Below are 24,755 nucleotides of genomic sequence, written 5' to 3'. Positions count from 1 at the left end.
TAAACAATCACTACACACACACACACAACCCTACAATATCAGAATATATACCCACATACACTACACCTAATCCCAAAGACAATACAATAATTCATAGGTCTTATGCAAAATATATGCTATAATGCAAAAACACATACAAATACTGACCCCAGGTCTTACTGTGTTGCTGGAGCCATCACAGCACACATATCCAAGTGGGAGTTAACATCAAAATCACAGCAAACCACATTCTGGAGTTAATATCTCTCATTCACCCCACATTCACTCCATGCAGTGCAAGAAAACAGCCTCCAACCCCCAAACCCCAGCACCACATTCACTGGCTCTATGCCGTAAATGGGGAAGAGAATAAACTACCCTCCAGACCTCCTACTATACCAGCCAGCACCCAGTTAGCCCCGGTAACCACACCCCCCCTTATTCACAACTATGCCAGTACAACGCACATAATCTTACAAACCAAACAAAATCAAAACAGGCAAAACAGCAGTGACCATCTCCTGAGCGTCAGCATAAACCCGGACACACTCGTCGCCCCGAACCCAGCCTTACGGCGCAGCCGTAACGAAACCAACCGCTCACCACCATTTCCGTCGCTCGCAGGAGTATCACGGCAGCAATCGGACCACTCCCCCACTACCGGCTTCCCACCGCTTTTATCCACACCGATCCTAATTCATTGCGTGTACCGCTGTTTCTACCCAGTTAAGACTCCATTATGAAACGCCCCCAATTACCTAATCAGCGTCTCATACATACAGCCTGATACGGGATCCGCGGATGACGTCATCCCTAGCGATCATCGGTTACATGAAGTTCAGCAGCATCTATCTTCTCCGGAACTTTTGACAGAAATGGTACATTCGAGATAGGTCTGTAGTTGCTGAGCTGCTGTGGATGCAAACCTGGCTTCTTCATTAGTGGCCTGATTTCTGCTACTTTAAGTTGGTCAGGAACATCATCTGATAACAGGGACACATTCATTATGCAGTTATAGGTCTTGCCAAAGCTCCCAAGGATTCTTCAAGCTTAGTGGAGATTGGGTCTAGTGGACAAGTAGTTGGTTTGATCTTAATTATAATAGTTGAAATGACAGTACTCCCCCGCCAACCCCCCCACCCCACCAAAAGCACGCCTTCCAGCCATGAAGTCCATGGGGATCAGACAATAGGGCTGGAACCAGACTGGACACTGAACTAGACAGGGGACGACAGAAGAGATGCTGGACAGGACAGGACCAGACAAGACTAGACAGAACACTAGACAGAGAGCAACACCAGACACAAGAGCAGTTGCAAGACATCACTAAGGACATGGAGCGGATAAAGGAAAAGCTAGGAACCACAGGTACAGCAGTCCTGTCAGACCCCAAAACAGGACGGATAGGTGGAGGGTCAACAAGAACAGGGGCACAGGATGCACAAGACAAGGAGAGATACAGGCGGGACAGAGCAACAAGACAAACACTGAGTCACAAAAAGGAATAACATGGGGCATCCAGGGAAGCTAGGCGAAGACTCGGGACTGGGGACCCTCCTAGGGTCCTTTCCAGGTGAGGCTGAACTCCGCCGAATCACAGGACCAGAGGGTCTGGGAGGGCCAGCAGGGCTGGAGGACGTGAGGGGTTAGGGGGCGATGAGAGAACCGCAGAGCAGTAGAGCAGTAAGGAGACAACAGGACAGGAACAGGAAGATGGCAAGGGACATACAGGGTAAGAGCAGAGACTGGCACCCCCTCTCTGGGAGACAGACATTCAGCCTGTCCTTCTCTTGGACCCCTACTGATACCAGTGACCACCCCAGAAACCAGGACTAGAGAAGCCCGAGTTTGGGATCGAGGCAGGGGCCCAGGGCAAGTCCAGAGGGTCCCACTCTAAGTCCTCCAGCAGGACATCCTCTGGGTCCATCCTCTCAGGGCTGGTGGTAGCCTGGAAGTTGGGCACAGGGCTGGCAGCAGCCTGTAGGCAGGTGCTAGTGGGACATCAGGATACAAAGCAGGCACCAGCAGGCTGTCAGGAGGCGAAGTGGGTGTCAGCTGGACATCTGGAGACAGTGAGGCGGGTGCTGGCCAGGCATCAGGGGACAGCGAGGCGGGTGCTGGCCAGGCATCAGGGGACAGCGAGGTGAGTGCTGGCCAGGCATCAGGGAACAGCAAGGCGGGTGCTGGTCAGGTATCAGGGGACAGCGAGGCAGGTGCTGGCCAGACATCAGGGGATAGCGAGGCGGGTGCTGGCCAGGCATCAGGGGACAGCGAGGTGGGTGCTGGCCAGACATCAGGGGATAGCGAGGCGGGTGCTGGCCAGGCATCAAGGGACAGCGAGGCGGGTGCTGGCCAGACATCAGGGGACAGCGAGGCGGGTGCTGGCCAGACATCAGGGGATAGCGAGGCGGGTGCTGGCCAGGCATCAGGGGACAGCGAGGCGGGTGCTGGCCAGACATCAGGGGACAGCGAGGCGGGTGCTGGCCAGGCATCAGGGGACAGCGAGGCGGGTGCTGGCCAGACATCAAGGGACAGCGAGGCGGGTGCTGGCCAGGCATCAGGTGACAGTGAGGCGGGTGCTGGCCAGGCATCAGGGGACAGCGAGGCGTGTGCTGGCCAGGCACCAGGGGACAGCGTGGCGTGTGCTGGCCAGGCATCAGGGGACAGAGGCGGGTGCTGGCCAGGCATCAGGGGACAGCGAGGCGTGTGCTGGCCAGGCATCAGGGGACAGAGGCGGGTGCTGGCCAGGCATCAGGGGACAGCGAGGCGTGTGCTGGCCAGGCATCAGGGGACAGAGGCGGGTGCTGGCCAGGCATCAGGGGACAGCGAGGCGGGTGCTGGCCAGACATCAGGGAGCAGTGTGGCAGGTGACGGCTAGATATCAGGGAGCTGTGCCAGATTCAGTGAGAATCCTGGAGGCAAGCAAGGCCTCACCTGTGTTTCTCTGGGCGGGGAGCCTTAAATGCGGATGCAATGACTGCCAGGGCTGGCTCTTCTGGGCCAGATGCTGTATATGCAGTGTCAGAGGCAGTCAACTGCTGGGAGCCTTGGGGGAGCTCACGGTTAGCTGCAAGGAGCCAGTGGGCAGGTTGACGGCTAGCTGTGGAGAGCTAGTGGTCAGATCAGCACCCAGTTGCAGAGAGCCAGCAGGTGGATCAGTAATAAGCTGGGGAGAGCCAGTGGGAGGATTGGCAGCTAACTGCTCTCGCCGTGCTAGGAGCCTGGAGCACGAACAGGGCAGTGCTTTCTGAGTCACAGGCTGTAGCCATGACATGGACAGGCTCAGAGTCAGGTTCGGGCGTGGGGCCAGGCCATGCCATAAGGCTGCATTTCTGGTGGAGGAAGCTGACAGAGAGATTCAGGGAAGTAAACAAAAAGAGGTCACATTTTACTTCAACGTGGTTTTATTGGAAGTCGACACACAACATTTCGGCGTGTCGTCTTCCTCAGTGTGTTACAGTATGGTTCCCATTTAAACAGACACTTCCCTGCAATACAACCAATAGTAACACAACAGGTGTAATGAACATCACCATGGTCAGGCCCCAAAAACATGCTGGAACAGTAGATGATGTGAAGGTAAAACAATAGAAGTTATAACAAAGCAATGGTAGTAGGAAAAACAAACGAAATATCATACAAACAGGTTAAAGAGAAGCCGTCATTTATGTCATTTGGTAATAATGCATTTAAAGCAGATATATACCAGCCTTCACTTCTAAGAAGGTGGTTTTCTCGATCACCCCCTCTAGGGGTCTGGTTTATTGTCTCCAGACCCATAAACTGTAGGATGTTACAATCATGACCTGCTGTACTAAAATGTTGGACCACCCGAAACATTCCATTCTCATTGCTACTGGCACATTTGTGCTCATGTATTCTGGTTTTATGTGACATTTAGTCCTTCCGTCATAAAGTACTATACCCCACATGGGCATGACAGTAAATGTACAGCAAATGTGGATAAACATGTGATTCTCCCTCTTACCTTAAACAGTTTGTTCCTATGGGGGTGTTTACTTCTGCAATAAAGAGTTCAAGTCATTGTTGTCAATGAGCTTATCAGGTTGTGCTTTTTTTAAATATCGATCTCCTCACTAAATTTAAAAGTGGAATGCAAAGGTAGGTGCTTATATGCAGAACTGTCCATGAACTGCCTTTCTGTTTCATCAAGGTAAGATGCCTTATCCTAAATAACTATAGAGCCCCCCCTTATCGGCAGGCTTAGTGACAATGTCAACAGCAGACATGAACTCAAACAATGCTTTATTTTCCATAGACAAAGGACTACATCTTATTGTTTGATATGTACTGTTAGAACAGACAGTAGTGTCTTGTTCAACCAGCCGGCAAAACATTTCCACAGAGTAATTTTGAACAGGAGGGAGAAACATACTTTTAGGTCTAAAAGGAACTTTTTGAGCAATAGAATAGCTTGAGATAAACCAGCAGAATCCATAGTCACCTTTGAATAAAAAGCTTTAAGTCTAATAAACCTAAACAACTGAACCTTTATGTTGAATGGATCATTACATTTAGTTGGAATGAAGGACAGTCTGAAACACGTCTGTGTTGTGTGCAGACTTCCAATAAAACCATGTTGAAGTAAAGTCCGACCTCTACTATGATCCAGCACTCTGACAACTATAGAACTTGGAGTGAAGCCTGTTCTTCTGTGTCGGAGAGCTTTGGGGAGCCAGCAGTCACATCCGCAACGAGCAGGAGGACCACAGTAAATCCCGGAGATGCATCATGTATCAGACTTCAAGTGACAATGAGGAGGCAGGTCGCCCCACGGCGAGCGACGTGGAGTCGGTGGGCTCCTTTTCTCCAGAGCACCCCACCTCTGCGGGGTTCAGCACACTCACTCCATTCCAGAGGGCCCTGAAGATCTCCGCTATAGCTGTCACACCCTCCACTTGGGAGTCCGGGGAGAGGGCGGCTATGCCATCTGTCAGAGATGGGCCATTCTCTCTGGGGAAAGATGTACTGCGGCCTGAACCAGCGACATTAGGTATGCTTGACACAAGCAGCAGTGATCGGCTGTAGGGACCTGGGGAATCCACTGGGGCTTGTGGAGTTACATCATTCTGTCGGGTGCCAGGATGAACGACTCTGGGAGCAGGTGTTGTCAGACAATAAACTGGAATTTACTGGGATCAAGATGGGAGGCTAGGGAATGAGCAAAATGGAGGGCACCAAATCGATGATGAAACTGGGGAACACAGGACTGGGAAGCACTTACAGGAATAACGAGGGAACAGACTGGAGGCAACTGGGAGTGTTTAACACGAGGGATGGAACAAGAGGTGAGACCAACGTGCAGCAAACATGGCCTGTTAGAGCCACGTCAGGGAGGAGGCTGGACGTGACGTTTGGAGCTAGGGTTAGGGTTAGGGTTAGTTTAGGGTTAGGGCTAGGGTTAGGGTTAGTTTAGGGTTAGGGCTAGGGTTAGGGTTAGTTTAGGGTTAGGGTTAGGGTTAGGGTTAGTTTAGGGTTAGGGCTAGGGTTAGGTTAGGTTTAGGGTAAAGTATGGATGGTCCTGGGACTTTTCTCCAGAACCCCAGGTCTTGATGAAAGTACCAGGAGATTCTTAAACCCTTAACTGGGGAAAGAGGCTCCCAACGTAAGGAGAGGTTCGCCGGCGTCCCTGGGCTTGATGGACATCATTCATCCTTTACCTGGGGAAAGAGGCTCCCAACCCCTGGTGACTTTTACCCCACCCCTGGTGCTCCATAGGACTTGGTGCTGGATCTTCATTAAATCCTTACGTGCGGAAAGAGACACCTTATCCTTGGCCTCCAAGCCTGGAAGTACCCTGAGCCCTTGGAGCCTTAGCCTCAGCCCTGGCCCTAGACCCAAACTTAACCCTAACCCATAAGCACAGGTGTGCAGCATGAGCGGTTTCCACCTGATGACATGTATGGTTTTCTGGTCTTAATCTGAAAATCAGTTCATCAATTAACCAGAAGGTGGCAGCACATCACCACTGCAAAACTGCAAGCCTGGCACATTATACTTTGCATATATCCGTATATTTTGAAAAATTATTTCAAAGTTGTTAAATGAATTAGTAAATATTTTTCCTTCCAAAAAGGACAGAATCAATGTCTGTGTGATCGTGTAAGGCAGCTGGACCAGACAACATACCTGGTTGTGCTCAAGGATGTCCTCGCTGACATCTTTAACATCTCCCTGGACCAAGCTGTAGTTCCCACATGCTTTAAAGTCACAACTATAATTCCTGTCCCTAAGAAGCCCCTCCCGTCCAGCCATAATGACTATCGGCCCATAGCAGACACAAATCACAAAGTGCTTTGAGAGGCTGGTCATGCAGAACATTAAGTCCCTCCTTCCCCCCTCCCATGATCTGTTTCAGTTTGCATACGGGACAAACAGGTCCATAAAGGACACCAAATCCACTGCTCTCCATCCAGCCCTCACCCAGCTGGACCCAAAGAACTCCTATGTGCGAATGCTGTTCTTAGATTTCAGTTCAGCGTTCAATACAATCATTCCCCAGCAGCTAATACAAAAACTCAGCCACTTGGGACTCAAAACCTCTCTCTGTAACTGGGTTTTGGACTTTCTAACAGGGAGGCCACAAAATCTGTCTGCCATCATGATCTCTGATTGGCCACCAAGCCTACGGACCCCAAACATTAAACTGAACACTGGCAGGCATGTCTGATTCATCAGATTCCCGTCAGCTGGGTTGGACAGCATCACATTGAGAAAGAACTTCATTGTGTTTTCAGCTACCTGGCATCAGGTGTTATTTAGTTATTTAAGTCATTAGGACATTTTTCATAGAGATTCTCTAGCTGAACAAGTAGAGTATTGCATTTATGTTGCATTGGTTATGGGTTCAAATCCCCTGAAAGTATGCATGAAACATAAGCCTCCCCCCTGCTGTAAGTCACTTTGGGTAAAGGAATCTGGTAAATGCAAAGATGATTCTACAGGTGGTCAGGCATGCCCAACTGCTCAGATTAAAATGCTGTTTGGATATATTCCATTTGAAAATGTGGCTTCTGATTAAATCATTAATGTGTAACAGTACTTTATTGGGAATATATTCACTATTTCTTTTACAAATTTATTTTTCTGGATGAATGACACAATTGGTCTCTCTGTTCTTGTGCCCCCCAGGAGAAAAGCCTAGTGTCACATACGATTAATTTGGGTTTAGGTTAATAGCTTCACCTAAAGGTACTACATTCTCTAACAGAGAGAGATGGAATACCGCTTCCATCAAATTGACAGGTCGGGTCAAAAGGTCACTGGGGAAAAGTTCACTTGGGGGGCGGGGGTGGTGGTGGGGGCGGGGCTTGGTTGTGATGGTACGATGTGACGTCACGGGAGTTGGATGTAATAATTTATTTATTTATTTAATTTTGTATTTAATATTTAATTTAATTATTTATTTTAAATTATTATTTATTATTATTATTATTATTTTAACTTATTATTATTTTTAATTATCTATGTATTATTTTAAATGATATTGAGGAGAGTGGTTATGAGTGTGTATTAATTTACTAAGTTATTATTTTAAGAATTATATATATATATATTTATATTGAGGAGAGTGCTTACTAGTGTGAGGGGGGGTTTTTGGTCGGACGCCGCCGCCGGGGGCTGAGCGGGGGTGGGTTACCTGATGGAGCGTGAGCGTACGGTGTGTCTGGTGTTGCGGTACCGCGGTAAGGTCCCGGGCTTTGGAGAATCAGCAAAGGACTTAGAACGCTGTGTCTGGTGCGGTACTGCGGTAAGGTCCCCACGGCCTTGGATAATCCGCGGAGAGAGCGATGCCGGAGAGCTGAGAGCCGTGCTGCTGCGCGAGTCTGTTAGAAACTCTGAGAGACTCTGGGAGAAAATGATAAAGTTGGAGCAAAGAATGAGAGGAGGAGGAGGAGGAGGAGGCAGAGGGTCTGACGTGCAATAAAACCGCCCGCATAGTTTTCCTCCTTTGGTAAAGAAGGTAGTCCAATAAAAGCGCTTGGCGGTTTTATTGAACGTGTATGTGTTTTTTTCCTCACGCAAGAGTGTGTATTACATCAGCGTAGGCCAAGTGTATGGGGCCGCACTTTTGTACACCCCCGCTAGGTGATCCGCGTGGCCCACACATCAAGTTGGGCACGCTGGCTCCCAGTAAAATTCCGCCTTTCATGTATGACCGTTATCTGCACAAGTACATATATGGGTTAAAAGAGAAACGAGGCGCCGATCATAAAAACCATCCGTAGATTTTTTTTAATTATTAGGTCCAGCTGGGGGTTTTCCTCTTTTGGTAAAGAAGGTATCATCATCGACCCCTAGAGCCGCAAGTTTCATAATTGTCTTACCCTATGTGCAACGCTTGCATAGTTTTCCTCTTTTGGTAAAAGAAGGTATCATCGCCTTACCATGCGTACCACGCCCCCCTCCCCCCCACCAACAGTTGGAGAATATAGGGAGCTTTGCGCTGTAGTGGGAACACTAATTTTTAAAAAAATACAGACATGTCTGCCACTCCCGAAATGAAAGATTCAACCTCACCTTCTAAGACTCAGCAGGAGCAGGAGGCTGTTATGCGGCCTCCGGGGGCTCCCAGGAAGATTCGTGCGGCATTTAGACGGGTACCTATGATGCGACCGTCGGAAAACCCGAGGGCTACCTGGGAGCTGCCCAATGGGGATAAACTGGTCTGCCTCTTTGACAACGCTGCGGAGGAACTGTGCGTCTTTCAGGTCAGCGGAGACGGCCCAGACCCCACGAAAGACGACCCGTATCAGGTGACTTTTTCTGAAACGGAATGGGGAAACTTGAAGACTGTCGTTACCCCGGTGATGGAGGATAGCACCGACCCCGACCCCGACTTTCAGGCGGACAGTGGTAGAATGGAGATGCACTATAGAGATGCTGCTAAACAACGTAGCACCTTTATGAAGTGGGAAGCGACCGGGGAGCTGGACAAGAGAATCCTGAATATATGGCAACGGCCTAAATGCGACTGTTTTGGGCTGAGAATACCGTTTGTGATTTGGATGCGGCTGATTTAAGAAAAGTCCGGTTACTTCCAAGCGCTGTTTAAGGAGAGTCGGGGGCGTAAGGAGATGCAAGAGTTGAAAAAACCTAACCCGTAAGGATCAGCCCCCCCCCCCCCCCCCCCCATCACCCACCGTCGCTATATAAAAGTGGACTCCGTTACACCCCCTTTTCACAAACATCATGGCAGATGCAAATTATAGCAGCAAAGTGTTCTCCGACGACGACGACGAAAGCGGGGGCAATGAGGCTCCAGCAGCAACACAGGCCGCTGATGCTGGGGAACTCCCACCAACACAGGCCTCTGAATCTGGGGAACTCCCTCCGACCCCTCCATCAACACCGGTCTCTGATCCTGGAGAGGAGGACCCTCCGACGCCTGAGATCTGCACGCTTCTCTCCAGACCCGGTCTATGTCGAGGAATGTTGAATTGTATAAAAGCTATGTTAGTGGGGCTTTTACCCTCAGTCATCAGGAAACACCAACAAAAAAACTGCTTCGGCTGTGAGGTCGATCACCCCAGCCAGAGGCAACACCCTTGTCTGTTTCCTCCAGGCAGAAATTACTTTTACATACACTTTGACTCTGTGTTGCGTGACCTCTGGACCGACCGGCTGATACCCGCCTTGACCCACGTTCTACCGACCCTGGGCATCCAAGCGGCCGTCGGCAGGTTGGAGGGGGCAGTGGAAGCTATCCTGTACGATCTGCGTGAGGCCCGCGACGGCATGGTGGAAATCACTCGACTGGAACAAGATCTGTTTGAACAGAACCCCGCGCTTAAGCAGATCCTGGAAGAAGAATTTCTGACTCGTTGGGAGGAGGCCCTAGACTAAAACAAAAGCATCTTGTGATGGGGAACGGTATCGGCGGGCCCTTACGGCGGTTTATGTTAAATGTTTTTTTAGAAAAAGTTAGTCCACTGTTGTTGCATGCTATTGATAAAAAATATAGGGATGGGGATGATTATGCTTGTTGCTGCTTTCATAGAGTGTTAATTGAGATTGCTCAAGTCGGAGAAAATTATCAGCGTGGGGTGGATTTACTTACTCGGCTGATGGCAGAGGGAGAAGGGGAATCCCCTGAAAGTCTCATACGCGCCTGTCTATCTTGTATTCCCGACAATGAATTTGACTGTAATCACATTTTTGTATTTTATGCTTTAATCGTAGACGTAGTTGCCTTTAAATTTCATGATGAGCAGCCTTTCGATGTTAATCAGATGCTTTCTACTCTGCATACATGTATCGTTGAAAAAGCCACTATATCCACCTTACTGCATGTGACATCACTAATCTACCTCAACAACTGTCACAGGTGTAACTAATTGTATGCCTGCATTTTGAAAATGTATATCTTTCACGAATTGTGTGCCTGCATTTTGAAAATGTATATCTTTCACAAATTGTATGCCTGCATTTTGAAAATGTATCTTTCACGAATTGTATGCCTGCATTTTGAAAATGTATCTTTCACGAATTGTACAACTGCATTTTGAAAAAAATATATATATATCCTTCACTAATTGTATGGCGTTGCAATAAAAAAATTAAAATAAAAAAAAAACTTGAATACCGTTGTCTTTTGTAAAGAATAGACAAAAATGTTGAGCAGGGTGGTCGAGTGGTTAAGGCGTTGGACTTAAGATCCAATGGACGTATGTCCGCGTGGGTTCGATCCCCAGCTAAACTCTTTTGTAAAATATGGGTTAAATGCAGAAAAACACACACACACACACAATTTCATTGATGTTCACTCAGTCTGTCAAGAATGACAATAAAATAAAAATAAAAGCCCCCCTCCACAGAGAGCTATAAAACGCCGCATCCCCTCTCTCCCCCCACTCAGTCTGTGTGAAAAGCATGTCTGTTGCCAAGGCTACAGCTCGCGTCTTGAGCCGTTCGTACTATGACCCTAGCCAGCCGGGGTCATATGGGGGCGTCTCCAGACTACAGAGAGCCGTTCGGCTAGCTACTGGAGAAAGAGTGGGTACTGATGACATCAGAGACTGGCTGTCTATGCAAGACAGTTATACTTTACATAAACCGGTTAAAAAGAATTTCCCCAGGAACAGAGTGTTTGTACCGAGAGCCATGTATCAGTGGCAGGCCAATTTATGCGACATGCAAGGCCTGGCCGAGTACAACGACGGGTTAAAATACCTCCTTACGGTGATTGATGTCTTCTCTAAAAGAGCATACGCGCGTCCTATAAGAAACAAGACTGGGGTAGCTGTAACCGAGGCCTTTGATTCTATTTTAACCGAGGGGGGCGTCCCCCTCAAGCTACAGACGGATGCCGGTAAGGAGTTTTTAAATCGGACTTTTCAGAAACTTTTAAAAACTCATAAAATCACCCATTTCACTACGGCTAGTGAACTTAAAGCTTCCGTCGTAGAGAGATTTAATCGAACGTTAAAAGAGAGGATGTACAGGTACTTTACGGCTAAAAACACTCGGCGATATGTGGACGTGTTGGACGATCTAATAAAGGGGTACAATCAGTCATTTCACAGCGCTATTAAAATGAAACCTTCCGAGGTCACGCCCGATAATGCTCATCTAGTATTTGATAATCTGTACGGCCCTCTGAAAAAACAAAGCACACGCCCACGTTTTAAGTTTAACATAGGGGACACTGTGAGAGTCTCCAAGCACAGTCAGATATTTGACAAAAAGTACGAGCAGACATTTACGGACGAGTACTTTGTCATATGCGAACGTGTACTCAGATCCTCGCCGGTGTATAAATTGAGGGACGTGCGCGGTGAAATACTCGAGGGGACATTCTACGAAGCGGAGCTGCAGAAAATCAAAATATCTCCGAGACGCGCGTTCAAGGTCGAGAAGGTTATAGGCTCAAAGACCGACAAGAAGGGGAAAAAGTGGATCTTAGTACATTGGCAGGGTTGGCCCTCGAGGTTCGATTCGTGGATACCGCGGTCGGACTTGATACAGGTTTAATTTTTTAAAAGAAAAGAGGAAGAAAAAAATGGAGGATCGCCCCTCTTTTTACCTCACGCTGCCGTCAAACTCTTGTCTCTCCATCTTCCCCGATAACCAGAGTTCCAATTACACTGTGATGTTATCGCGACCTATAGAGCTACGGGGGCCTTACGAGGTAGCGCTGGCTGAAATCATCTATTGTTACACGTGGCGAAATATCACATACCCGGAAAATAGTTTTGAATTGCGGGATACGGAGGTGGAGGCAAAGAGAGAGGCCGATCCTTTAGTGGATCTGCCTTTCCTTTTTCCTCGGAAAATTAAAGTCGGCTATTATGAATCTGTGAAACAGATTGTGTCAGAAATCAACGCTACGTTAAAAAAAATAGGTACCGAAGTTTCCTTCTCATACAGCGAGATTACGCGAAGGGTTAATATAACGGGAAACCAGAAATACAAGATCCAATTTAAACCTACTCTGGCCTACATGCTGGGCTTTGAGCCGGGTCAGTGGTATAACCTAGGAGTAGGAGCTAGCTGGTCGACCTCACCCTACCCGGTCGACATTCACGCGGGATTCTACAATATGTACGTCTACTGTAACATCGTGGAACCGCAGCACGTGGGGGAATTTGTAGTCCCGCTTCTCAGAACAGTTAAAATAGACGGTGTGTTCGGTGACGTAGTCACTTTGCCGTTTCACAAGCTGCACTACGTACCTGTGAACAAGCAGAGCCTACAGAATTTGCATATTGAGATAAAGAACGATCAGAATACTCTGATTAATTTCACCTACGGAAAAACGATCGTCAAGCTACACTTTCGCCCCGTTTAAAAAAAAAGAAAACAATGGCTTACCACAATCCTCAGAGATTTATTACGTATTACACCAGTCAGGCGGGACATGGGCTCCCCGGTTTTGCAGGGAGCCCCGTGATGTACGGGCGTGGGTTGGGCTCCATGCTCAGTAGGGCTTTTAGATTTGTTTTACCCTTTCTTAAGCGTGGGGTCGACATAGCGAAACCTCATTTGAAATCGGCGGTCAAAGGAATAGGTTCGGATCTCGCCAGCTCTGTAGTCAGCGGCCGTTTTACAAACACAGCTGACCCCAAGCAGGAAGGGTCGGGTCTGCTATTCCTGTCTCGGAGGAGGAGGGGGAGTAGAACGAGAGCCCTTCAGGAAAGTCGTAAAAAAAAAAAACCTGGCAGAGTCGTCGGGATTCCCAAGTCTCGACCAGCTAAGAGAAACAAGAAACTCCCCGGGGACATATTTTAAGAGAGAGAGAAAACGCCGCGTAATCAAGAATGGCTCTAGCTCACCGCCTCTCGGCCGAATGCACCAAATCTGAACTGGATTTGTTTACGGCCCCTATGACGCAATTATCCATAGATCAGACTAATTATGTAGAAATCAACCCATTAAATTCCATTACCGATCAGGATGTTTTGGATTTCCTAATACCGGGGTCGGGCAATTTCTATCTGGACCTCAACTCTACACTGCTATATCTAAGGCTCAGGATCGTTAGGGCCGATGGAGCCCCCCTGGTTGACGCCGACCCCTGTGGTATTATACAGTACCCGCTAAACTGCATATTCTCCCAGCTGGATGTGAGTCTGAACGACGTCCTGATCAGTTCTTCCTCGGCCACGCACCCCTATAGGTCATTCATAGAGACCCTGCTCAATTTTTCTACGGATACGCTAGAGAGTCAGTTTTCGGCAGGGCTCTGGTACAAAGACGTCGGAGTCGACTTGGATAGCGTGGACGTCTCCGCGCAGGGCCCTAACGTGGGGTTGCAGAAGCGAGCCGCCTTCTGTAGAAACTCTCGGGAATTCTCTCTGATCGGACCGATACACGCTGATATTTTTTTCAGCGAACGAATGCTGTTAAACAACGTGGATATACGCTTAAAGTTTGTAAAGGCTAAAAGTGACTTTAGTCTCATGTGTAGAAATGACACCGATTATGAGCTGAAAATACTGAGGGCCAGCCTGTTTGTGAAAAAAGTGGAGGTCTCCCCGGCGGTGTCACTGGGTCACTCGGCTGCTCTCATGAAAGCAAACGCCCTGTACCCTATAAGCAGGGTAGTCGTAAAAAATTATACGCTCCCCGCACAATCGCGGGTCTGCCCGCAGGACAACCTCTTCCTGGGTAACTTACCGCGCTACATCGTTTTGGGGATCGTGGACCACGCCGCGTTCGTGGGCACGCGAAACAGAAACCCGTTCAGGTTTCAGCATTGTGACCTGGAATTTCTGAGCCTCTCCGTCAACGGCCGTCACATACCCAGCAAACCGTTCCAGCCCGATTTTAACGCGAGGCAGTCGGTCAGAGAGTTTTACAACCTTTTCCTGGCTACAAACAGGCATTTAAGGGATTCGCCCTTATGCATTAACCGCGAGGATTTTGAAAACGGATACTCGCTATTTGCTCTCAATCTCTCCCGAGACGACGAGCTGGACGGCGGTGCCCTGTCACCCGTCGTCAGCGGCACGTGCCGTCTGGATTTAAGGTTCAGAGCCCCGCTACCTCGAACCATGAGTCTCATCGTCTACGCCTGCTTCGACAGCGTGATTGAAGTAAACGCCAAGAGACAGGTTTTAGTGGACTTTTAATCGTCGTCTCCATCATGAACACTCACCAGCTGGAATGCCTTTTACGCTCCCTGGTGGGGGAAGCTTTTGGAGGCGTGTGGCCTAGCGATTTATTACCCACCAGGATAGAGAGCAGGCCCGCTTTTCTGGTCGTGAACACACACGACCAGAATAGAGAGGGTGAACACTGGGTCGGGATAATTTTGGAGCCCCAAGAGGGCAAAGCATCCTTCTTTGATTCTTACGGGTATCCCCCAGATTCCCCTTACTACCCAAAGAGTTTTATGCGCTTCTTGGGGAGGCACGCTACCGAAATAAGGTATAACACGCGTCAAGTTCAATACTTCTTTCCACGTGCGGGGCCCACGTCGCCTTTTTCTTGTACCACCGTTTCAAGGGACTTTCATTTCAAGAGACTATGATGTTGTACTCTGACGACTTGAGGAAAAACGACGCTCTAGTATCCGAGTTCATCAAGAAATATTACAAGTGTATTAGCCGTGTTAACGTCGATAAACTTTCAAAGCCGCAAAATGTATGTTCCTTAAAACTATTTAAAGATTGTTATGGTTGTTAGATTAATGTTGGGGTAAAAAAATAAAAAAAAAATAGTTATGGTTGTTAGATTAATGTTGGGGTAAAAAAAAATTAAAAAATAGTTATGGTTGTTAGATTAATGTTGGGGTAAAAAAATTTGTTATGTTAGATTGATGTTGGTTAAAAAAAATTAAAAAAAAAATGTTAGATTAATGTTGGGGGAAAAATAAAATCGTGACACCTTTTATTCAATAAATTTATCATTTTATTAACCACCGCGTTACAGGCGTTTTAATTTTTTTTCCCACACGTATATAAAACACTTAATCGCTGTAATCTATCCACGGAGCATAAGGAGTACCCTTTATAGGCCATAAACGATATTCTGGGGAGGAATCTCGCGGCGTGTGAGGGGTTCCCGCGAGCGGGGGTGGCGAGTCGTCCGCAATACGTTTTCTACGTCTCCCGAGCTTCTGTTTCACAGGAGGGGAGGAGGGTGGCGGGGGACCCCTTCCGCCGTAATCTTTAAGATGGCTTAGGGCTTTCCTAGCTTGGATGTTACCCACGGTCGTGAGGGGTATGTTTAATTCGGATATCACGTTTAAAAAGGGTTCCCAGCCTTTAGGATATTCGACGGTCTGGGATTTAGGCTGCGATAAAGTTTTCATCAAATCTAAAATATGGGAACCTTTAATGGGTCTATCTCTGATGATGAGTTCACCCGACTGGGTCCAACGTACCACCCCGTCGGAATCCAGCAGTTTCTGCATGATGTACCCCACGTTCTTTCTAGCCCTGGGCGCCACTTGCTGGACAACTTCCTGTACAGATTTGTCCCTAGTCGCACCGCCGCTGTCAGGCCGTCTCCCCTCCTCCTCCTCCTCCTCGTCCGTTTTTTCTTTCCGCTCGGTAAGGACAATTTCTCGCCCCTGATTTTCCTCTTTTCGGACTAGATTCAGATACCTCTGTAGCAATTGATTGTATCTCTTTACTTTTTCATGCAAATTCATACCCGGCTGATTTATTAAACCGTGCATCTGGTTTTCAAGTTCGCCCTGGGCCGATTCGCCGATGGTATGCGGGGTCACCCTCTGGGTCAGCGTACGGAGTTGTTGGGGGCTCAGCATAAACATTTTTTTCACGTCGCTCATGGTGGAAAAAGCTAATTAGCCGTCTTACCGGCAAATAGGCTCGTGATGAATGGTAGAGCCACTGATAAGAGCGGCAATAAGAATCCTCCTCTTTGAAGCACTGCCTTGCGTTTCCTAGCGACGCTGTTTTTCTTACAGGCGAAAAGTTTAATCAGTCTTTTCTGTTTCTTCAGCTTTTTAAATTGAGCCACGGTTAAAGGTATACGGCCTCTTATGAGATTGAGACAGATTTCGGAGAGAGCCAAAATTATGTCATTAGATGGGTCAGCCGTAAGAATCTTTTTACGTTTCACCCCCCTCGTCCTCTGTAAAACTTTAAGGGTCGGCAGGTGTTTCCTGAGATGTTCGGACATAGCTTAGTAGTAGTAGTGATAAATCAATGGCTCGCCGGTAGAAAGACGACGGGTAGAGACCCCGGTAATAATCCGGTCCTGAGTCGGAACTCTTCTGGGCACGTGGCTCTCAAATCGACCAATAAATAACCGTGCGGTGGCCCTGTGGCCTCTTGATAAGCGTCTAGAAAAAACTTTTTCTGCCAAGGAAACATTTGCTGAGCTAAAACTTTGATTTGCATTCTGTCTCGCACATTCTTAAACAGACAATAATAAGTAGTATTTAGGGCTATAGTCCTGCTGTACTTGCCCTGGTGAAATACGTTCTGCACCAGGTAGATGACTGAGATTTGACGGTGATGTCTGAACCTCGTGAAAGCTTCTGCCACGAGTTTGTTTTCGGACGCGCTGTCCATCAAATCATCGATGATTATCAAGGAGCCTGAGGGGAAGCGTTCCTCGTCCTCCCAGCTTTTAGGAAGCCCTTGTATAAATTCAATTTCGGTGATCCGATCGCGCAGTTCATCATAAAGCGGCTGATGGGAAGCGAAACACCACACAATTTTTTTAACGGGGGCCCCTATGAAACAGTGACTCTGATTTAAAAGCATTTCTTTAGTGAAATAGGTTTTCCCCGAAGAACTCGCCCCTGCGATTATAGCCGTAAACGGCAATTCTAAACGGTGATCAAAGTCCACCTCTCTCACGCCGCTACCCATCATCTTGCAAAAAAAAAACACTGATGAAACGGGAAATACTGCCCTAATCTTTTAAATCTTTCCGGGCGCAGACACACACACACACACACACACACACACGTGCAAACTGGTGCTGCAGGGGTGTCAGCTTTCACAGACACAGAGTGCGTGGGTAAACGTTTTTTAAAAACTCTTGTGATAAATGTTCAAAACATTTCAGTACACAAGTCTGAAAAATAAAAACACACAAGTTACATTTTAAAACAAATGAACATCTTACTTTGATTTTAAACAACTTTTCATTTTAAAAACATCTTACTATGAACATTTGTACATCTTTGATTTTTAAAAACATCTTTGGGAAAACTTTTCATTTAAAAAAACATCTTACTATGAACATTTTTCATTTTAAAACATTTGTACATCTTTGATTTTAAAAAACATCTTTGGAAAAAACTTTTAAAAGACACGCAGTTTTACATTTCAGTAACCAAAAGGCAGAGTTTCCCCGCTAGTCAGCAATCTGCGTTTGTCGTAGACGACCCTGACCTTTTTATCTAGAGGCCTATTAAACAGGCGAAAACTTTTCATGTTGCGTTCGATTTTGTTGTAGTGCGTCATTATAGTGGGGTTATTCCTACAGCCTCCAATGTAGTTTTCAATCAATCCGATCATACTGTCAAAGTTTACCTTTTGACAGGTTTCGTAATTTAGAGTTATACCCTTACATTTCATTTGTGTTTTCCCGTTGTTGAGTCGGTAACAGTAACTTTTTGGTCCCAGCGCACCCCAAGAAACAATGTATTCGTCGGGGGCTAATTCGGACGTCAGCTCGCCCAGGTAATTGCCTAAGGTCGGTTCATATTCACCAGGCCTGCTTATGTACACGATGCTGTCAGTGTCGTGATACAGCACCCTCCGCCCCAATTTTTCAAGTTCTTTGTAAAGCGTCAACCGGCCCCACGCGGTAGTTTGACACGCTATGAATATGTTAGTCTTTCCCGGCGGCACTTTGTAGGAAGACCTGTAACGCCATCGGATGAGGGCGACCTCGTCGTTGACAAACGCGAAGCTGGAAATCTCGTACAGGTCCGAGCAGAAAAAATTAAAAAACTCCCCCGGGTCAGACACTATACATGTCTGGAGCATGTTGCTCCTCTGCGCCAGTTTACCCCACAGGGAGTTAAGCAGAAGTTTGGACACCTGCCTCTTCCCCTCGTTAGACACTATCTTATTGGGCTCCAATTCGATCCCCTCACGCTCGAGATAGTTGTTTATATACTCCCTGCGACCCTCGTCATCGGTCGCGTCGTCGGGGTAGCCCGAAGCCTGCTGCTTCACTTTGAGAAAGGTTTTAATGTAATCTCTAAACAGCTCGCCGCTGGTCTGGGGAAAATGCCACACTTCGTGCACCTTCACGACCGAATAGCCCCTGTCTAAAGCCAGATTGAGCTCCGCGGAGATCCAGACGCCTGTTAGCTCCCGCTCGGCGTCGGAATGCCCGCACGACCCCTCCTGTCTGTTCTCGATCGCGCACGTCCTGCATAGGGTAAACACGAGTTTCCCATTTGACAGTCTGCTGGGTAGGACGGGGAAAAACAGCTCGCGCGGGGTGTTCACCGTCGCTTTGATCAGGCCAAAGTATTCATTCAGAGGCTTAAAATTTGAATGAATGATTTCCGGGTGCCCCACGGGGAATTCACATTTAGCCAGAGTGTACGGGTACAGCGACGTGAAATCCACGTAGTGGACGCGCTCTTGCCCCGTGACGTCGTAACGCAGGCGAATCGCCGACGTCCGACCCCCAAACAGCGCTTCTCGCGGCCTTAGGGGCTCCGGGGGCTCAAAGTCTGACAAGAAACGCTGTACCTGTGGGTCGTGGGTTTTAGCGTGAGCCCATTCGTGTTCCCAGATGGATTCCACGTTCATATTAAACTCTTGGTGCAACGCCTCGAGTTTTTCCCTTGTTTTAACGTACAGGGCACCGAAGCTCTCGCGGGTCAGGGGGCAGATATCGTGTTCGTTGTTGCAGGTAGGACAGCCGTGAAACTGACAGCCTAGAAACTCGAAAGCCCATTTCTCCCCCTCTATCTCGGCGTATCCGTCTAGGTGAAAGCGCCCCACACGCACTTCACCCCCGCGCAGCGCGTGTCGAATTTCGATGCCGCGCGTGCGCCCTATGAATTCCAGCCACTGGATGGACACGTTCGAATAACTTTTGTATTGCCTCCTGTAATCCCATACATCCGGGATCGCGATCGTATCTCTGGGGAGGAAATTTGTCCTGTAAACCATCAACGCAGCCGAAGCGATGGTGGCCGCTGAGAAGGGATCGCAACCCGTGAGCGTTTTAAACTCCCGCAGGAAGCGCAAGCAGCCCTCTCTCAGAATCTCCACGTCGTTTTTACAGTAAGCGATCATCTCTTTGTGAAAATTAAAGGTCTGGTGCTTTACACCCTCGTACCATTGATAAAAGTTGTCGCGTTCTTTGGTGGGCATTTGATCGGGCCCAAATTGATCGGGAGGTGGGTAGGGCCCCACGAAACTAAAGTTTCCCATGTCTGTGAAATGATGCGGAAAATAGCCTTTTCGCATCCGAGTCGAGCATCCCATCGCATCGGGGATTTTTCTCAACGGCATGCTTAGAAAGGAGTGACTGTCGATGTACCTCTGCTCAAACAGGCTGTCCAGGATGAGGATGATTTTATTACCCTGCGATACCACACGTGGTTCCACGCCTTCCTTCACCATCGCGTTCAGTATGATGTAATTATCGAATGCCTTTCCGTAGTGACTAATGAAACAGACGCCTCTATAGAAGGGCACCCTGAAATGTCTGAGAAACTGTAGCGCGCAGTCGGGCCCCTCGGCGGTCATTGTCTCGTTCTGATCTGAGATGGCGCACACGTAAACCGGGATATGGGTACCCGACCTCTGAGATGTTTCAAAGTCAAAAAACACATATTCGGGGGGCTTTTTACTCCCCTCACCCCCTTTTGGAGGCCCGTTCCCCAATGTTAGGCTTCTCTCGGGTGGATTTAGATAGCAGAGATGTGGGGTGGATATGTCTGATTCGGCTGTGTGGAGTTTAGCGTCGCAGATATTACATTTTACTGCTGTACACGAGTGCGGTTTTGGGTTCTCGAGACTGAGGTAGTATCTGACCCCGCAAGCTTTGCATTTTCTGAACTTGTCACAGGGGCTAGCAAGCTCCCCCCTAACTGGGCAGACCCTCGGCGTACGGTGACGCTCAAAGCACGCGTGATTTAAGCATCTGAAATTACACCGCTCACACAGTATCGGCGATGTGCTTTCAGCTTCTTTGCAATTAGTCTGACAGACGCTACAGAACTTTTCGCAGCGATAACTGTGAGGCGAGTCGAACCCTTTGAAACAGCTCGTGCAAACGTAGCCCACCCCTAAGAACCCCTTTACGGTTTTAATGCCGTAAAAATGCTGATTGTGTAAAAAGAAATACACCAGTCGTCTACCGTCGGTAGGTGTGGGTGTCTGGTAAATTTGGAGATTGTTTGAATAAGGTTGTTGATAATACACCACTGCTTTACAATCAATGATTTTCTCGAAATTGATAATGTCATTCAAAGCGACTGTGTGGTCGGGGTTGAATCCCGCTTTCTCCTGTAACTCCAGGCCGAGCTTTTCAGCCTCGGCGTCAGCCAAGTTTTCGTGCAGCAGATGTGCCAAGTTTATGGCGAAACACGCGTTAGTGTCGTTATTAATGATAAACATGTGTTTGGCTTTTTTAGAAATTATTTCTGAAGCTAACATGGTCTGTAGTTTACGTTTGTTCCCACCGCCGCGTGGGATATTTATTACGTCTACGATTACTTCTAGGTTGGAATCGTTTAAAATCTCTTGATTAGACTGTACCAGGCGATCCAGCAGCTGCTGTAAGTCTGTCAGCTCCCCCACCCCATACCGTACAATTTGCGACAGCTCGTCGTTTAAAAAGTCAGCGCGCAGGGTGACCTGTATATAAGGTCCCCATGCGGCGTAAGGTATCGCCTCATTCACAATATTTTGAAACCCCTCGATTACATTTTCGTAGTACTCGTGGAAATTGCCTTCGTTTCTAGGTCGTGGGATATTTAGAATCCGTCTAATCTGTACGTTATTGAATCTGCGCCGATGAATGACCCCGTCAGGCTGGGGATCCACGTCACCGATACCACCGCCACCTTCCTGTTCAACATTTTCAAATTGTCCCAACCCCAATTCATTTTCAATCTCCTCAGCATCGAGAAGAAATTCCACGTCTGACAAGGCCTCCCACAATTCAGAATCCGCGGGGGACCATGCGACCTTGTCGCTGGGGGGGAGCCCCCCTTCTGCTTCAGAGCCCCTTTCATTTAACATGCTTCTCAATGTCTCTAGGGATGGCAGAAAACAGGGCTCTTGGACCACTGTTTCATCAGACGCCGCGGGTGGCGAGTCGTCTTGAGCAGAGTAATCCGCATCGTTTTCATTATTATTAGCGTTGTTGATAATGTCTATTTCATTTAATAAGGCTTCAGGTATAGCCGGTGGTGCTGTTGCCCCGTCCATACCTGCTGATTCAGGTCTCTTGTAGATTTTCGGTCAGCGCAGTCTCTCTTGTACATAGAAAAAAAAGAGAATACCTATTATTAGAATGTTATTTTTTAATTGAATAGCCTTTATATCACACGAATAAAAGAAATAATATACTCACCGGGTAAGGCCTCGATGAAACTTGTGCCTCTTTGGCTGGCACGTAGGGTAAGGTATTGATGAAACTTGCGCCTCTAGGGCTCGATGGTGATAAAACCGCTTGGCGGTTTTCTTGGACTAGCTTCTTTTACCAAAAGAGGAAAACTATGCAAGCGTTGCACATAGGGTAAGACAATTATGAAACTTGCGGCTCTAGGGGTCGATGATGATACCTTCTTTACCAAAAGAGGAAAACCCCCAGCTGGACCTAATAATTAAAAAAAATCTACGGATGGTTTTTATGATCGGCGCCTCGTTTCTCTTTTAACCCATATATGTACTTGTGCAGATAACGGTCATACATGAAAGGCGGAATTTTACTGGGAGCCAGCGTGCCCAACTTGATGTGTGGGCCACGCGGATCACCTAGCGGGGGTGTACAAAAGTGCGGCCCCATACACTTGGCCTACGCTGATGTAATACACACTCTTGCGTGAGGAAAAAAACACATACACGTTCAATAAAACCGCCAAGCGCTTTTATTGGACTACCTTCTTTACCAAAGGAGGAAAACTATGCGGGCGGTTTTATTGCACGTCAGACCCTCCGCCTCCTCCTCCTCCTCCTCCTCTCATTCTTTGCTCCAACTTTATCATTTTCTCCCAGAGTCTCTCAGAGTTTCTAACAGACTCGCGCAGCAGCACGGCTCTCAGCTCTCCGGCATCGCTCTCTCCGCGGATTATCCAAGGCCGAGTGGACCTTACCGCAGTACCGCACCAGACACAGCGTTCTAAGTCCTTTGCTGATTCTCCAAAGCCCGGGACCTTACCGCGGTACCGCAACACCAGACACACCGTACGCTCACGCTCCATCAGGTAACCCACCCCCGCTCAGCCCCCGGCGGCGGCGTCCGACCAAAAACCCCCCCTCACACTAGTAAGCACTCTCCTCAATATAAATATATATATATATAATTCTTAAAATAATAACTTAGTAAATTAATACACACTCATAACCACTCTCCTCAATATCATTTAAAATAATACATAGATAATTAAAAATAATAATAAGTTAAAATAATAATAATAATAAATAATAATTTAAAATAAATAATTAAATTAAATATTAAATACAAAATTAAATAAATAAATAAATTATTAAATCCAACTCCCGTGACGTCACATCGTACCATCACAACCAAGCCCCGCCCCCACCACCACCCCCGCCCCCCAAGTGAACTTTTCCCCAGTGACCTTTTGACCCGACCTGTCAATTTTATGGAAGCGGTATTCCATCTCTCTCTTCTAACTCTTACAATTGTCCTATTGTTTGCGATAAAGGACCAATAGGAGAGTGGAAAATATACTGTAACTGCCTCCTTTTATTTGCACAAAGAACGTTCCAGTATATTTACTACATGTTATATAATAATACAATTTGTTAAATATTACTTAACTTTTGGAAATTTTGCTTTATAGACCTTCCCTGTGTGTTATGCCATTTTGTGTCTATTATATACCTTTTGTGTTGGTTTTCCACAAGCATAAAAACTGACATCATCAGTGACCACCCCTTAGTGACATCATCACTACACAGGGCGCTCTGCTTCTTTCCGTTCGAATTCAAACATTGAAGACGAGCTGAGACTGCTGCTGTTGATTCTTACAATTAGAAGCTCGGTCAACCAGCGTTTTACAGCAAACTCCAAGCCATCAATATTGGACAAGGAAAAGCGAAGGTGAGTGGTAAGTACAGGTGAAATTTACAGCTGGACTGTTCCTTCTCAAGCTAGTTACAAGTGAAATTTAAAGCTGTGTGAAAAGAGTACATTAGCTAAAGCTACGGAATATATATTTTTTTGTTTTATTTCAGATCCTGCTCACCGACCAGACCTTAAATGTGCTGCTGTCACAGCCGACCTTCAGTATGAGCGAATGAATGGTGGACTCCCGTCGATCCCGGTTTTACAGACGACCAGGTGATAATTTTAGGATGGCTAAAGAAATATTTTAGTAGCTTTGCCAGAGATCGAGATCCAAGTTGGAAAAGCGTGATACCGTCTTTCATAGTTATCTGCCTTTAAAAAAATGTGTAGCCATAGTACTATAGAAGCTGACACTTAGTACTGGTACTCAACCAGAACTCAATGGAAAAGCGAAAGTACCGAAAGTACCGTACTTGGTGCAGTGGAAAAGTTATACATAATGACCACCGATGACAGACAGGTGTAAAAGGCTAACGCATCAGGGTGGGGAACATCAACAATGATGTTGAGCTGGGGAGGGTTACTGAGGGCCAGCAGTGACCTCTGCTGGTCCAATTGGGAGGAGTTGGGACAGATCGTTACAAGAACTAAGATGAGATGCATCCATCGTCCAAACACTTATCACAAGGGTATTCCAGAGCCAATTAAAGTAAACACAGGGAACAAAGCTGGGGTCCACCATGGATAGAATGCCATTTAATCACAAGGCACACGCACAGTCATAGATTCTGGACAATTTACAGATGCCTGTCAGAGTAGCTGCAGGAAGAAACCCATGTGGGATAAAGCGAGCAAACAAATGCCACACAGACAGCATAGGAGAAGGATGGAAACATTCAACACTGCAGCTGCAAGGCAGCCCTGTTACCCACTTAGCCGCCCCTCACTGGATTCTCATGGTTAAAACAGGACATGATGCCCAGTACATTCAAAATGCACATGTGGAGGATTTCAGCCATATGGTTTTGAGTAACTTCTACACCCACGTACCATTTGTGAGATGGAGCCTGCCAGTTCCTCTTATGGTCCAA

General features: G+C 47.4%; 1 protein-coding gene, 1 long non-coding RNA gene and 1 other non-coding gene across 3 annotated transcripts in view; 2 read left to right on the top strand and 1 right to left on the bottom strand.

The window, feature by feature from the left end:
• Window positions 1-24,755, bottom strand: part of LOC125740334 (tripartite motif-containing protein 16-like) — a 109,608-nt gene that overhangs the window by 8,815 nt on the left and 76,038 nt on the right. The gene's annotated exons all lie outside the window — the stretch shown is intronic.
• LOC125740357 (uncharacterized) overlaps window positions 1-24,755 on the top strand; it is a 66,849-nt gene that overhangs the window by 24,623 nt on the left and 17,471 nt on the right. The window lies entirely within an intron of this gene.
• On the top strand, window positions 10,620-10,710 carry trnal-uaa (transfer RNA leucine (anticodon UAA)). The gene has a single exon. It is a non-coding gene; the product is annotated as a tRNA-Leu (tRNA).

Source organism: Brienomyrus brachyistius, chromosome 4 (genome assembly GCF_023856365.1).
Source record: "Brienomyrus brachyistius isolate T26 chromosome 4, BBRACH_0.4, whole genome shotgun sequence".
Lineage (NCBI taxonomy): Eukaryota > Metazoa > Chordata > Actinopteri > Osteoglossiformes > Mormyridae > Brienomyrus > Brienomyrus brachyistius.
Note: the sequence above shows the minus strand (reverse complement) of the source record. Positions and strands in the feature narration are given on the sequence as shown.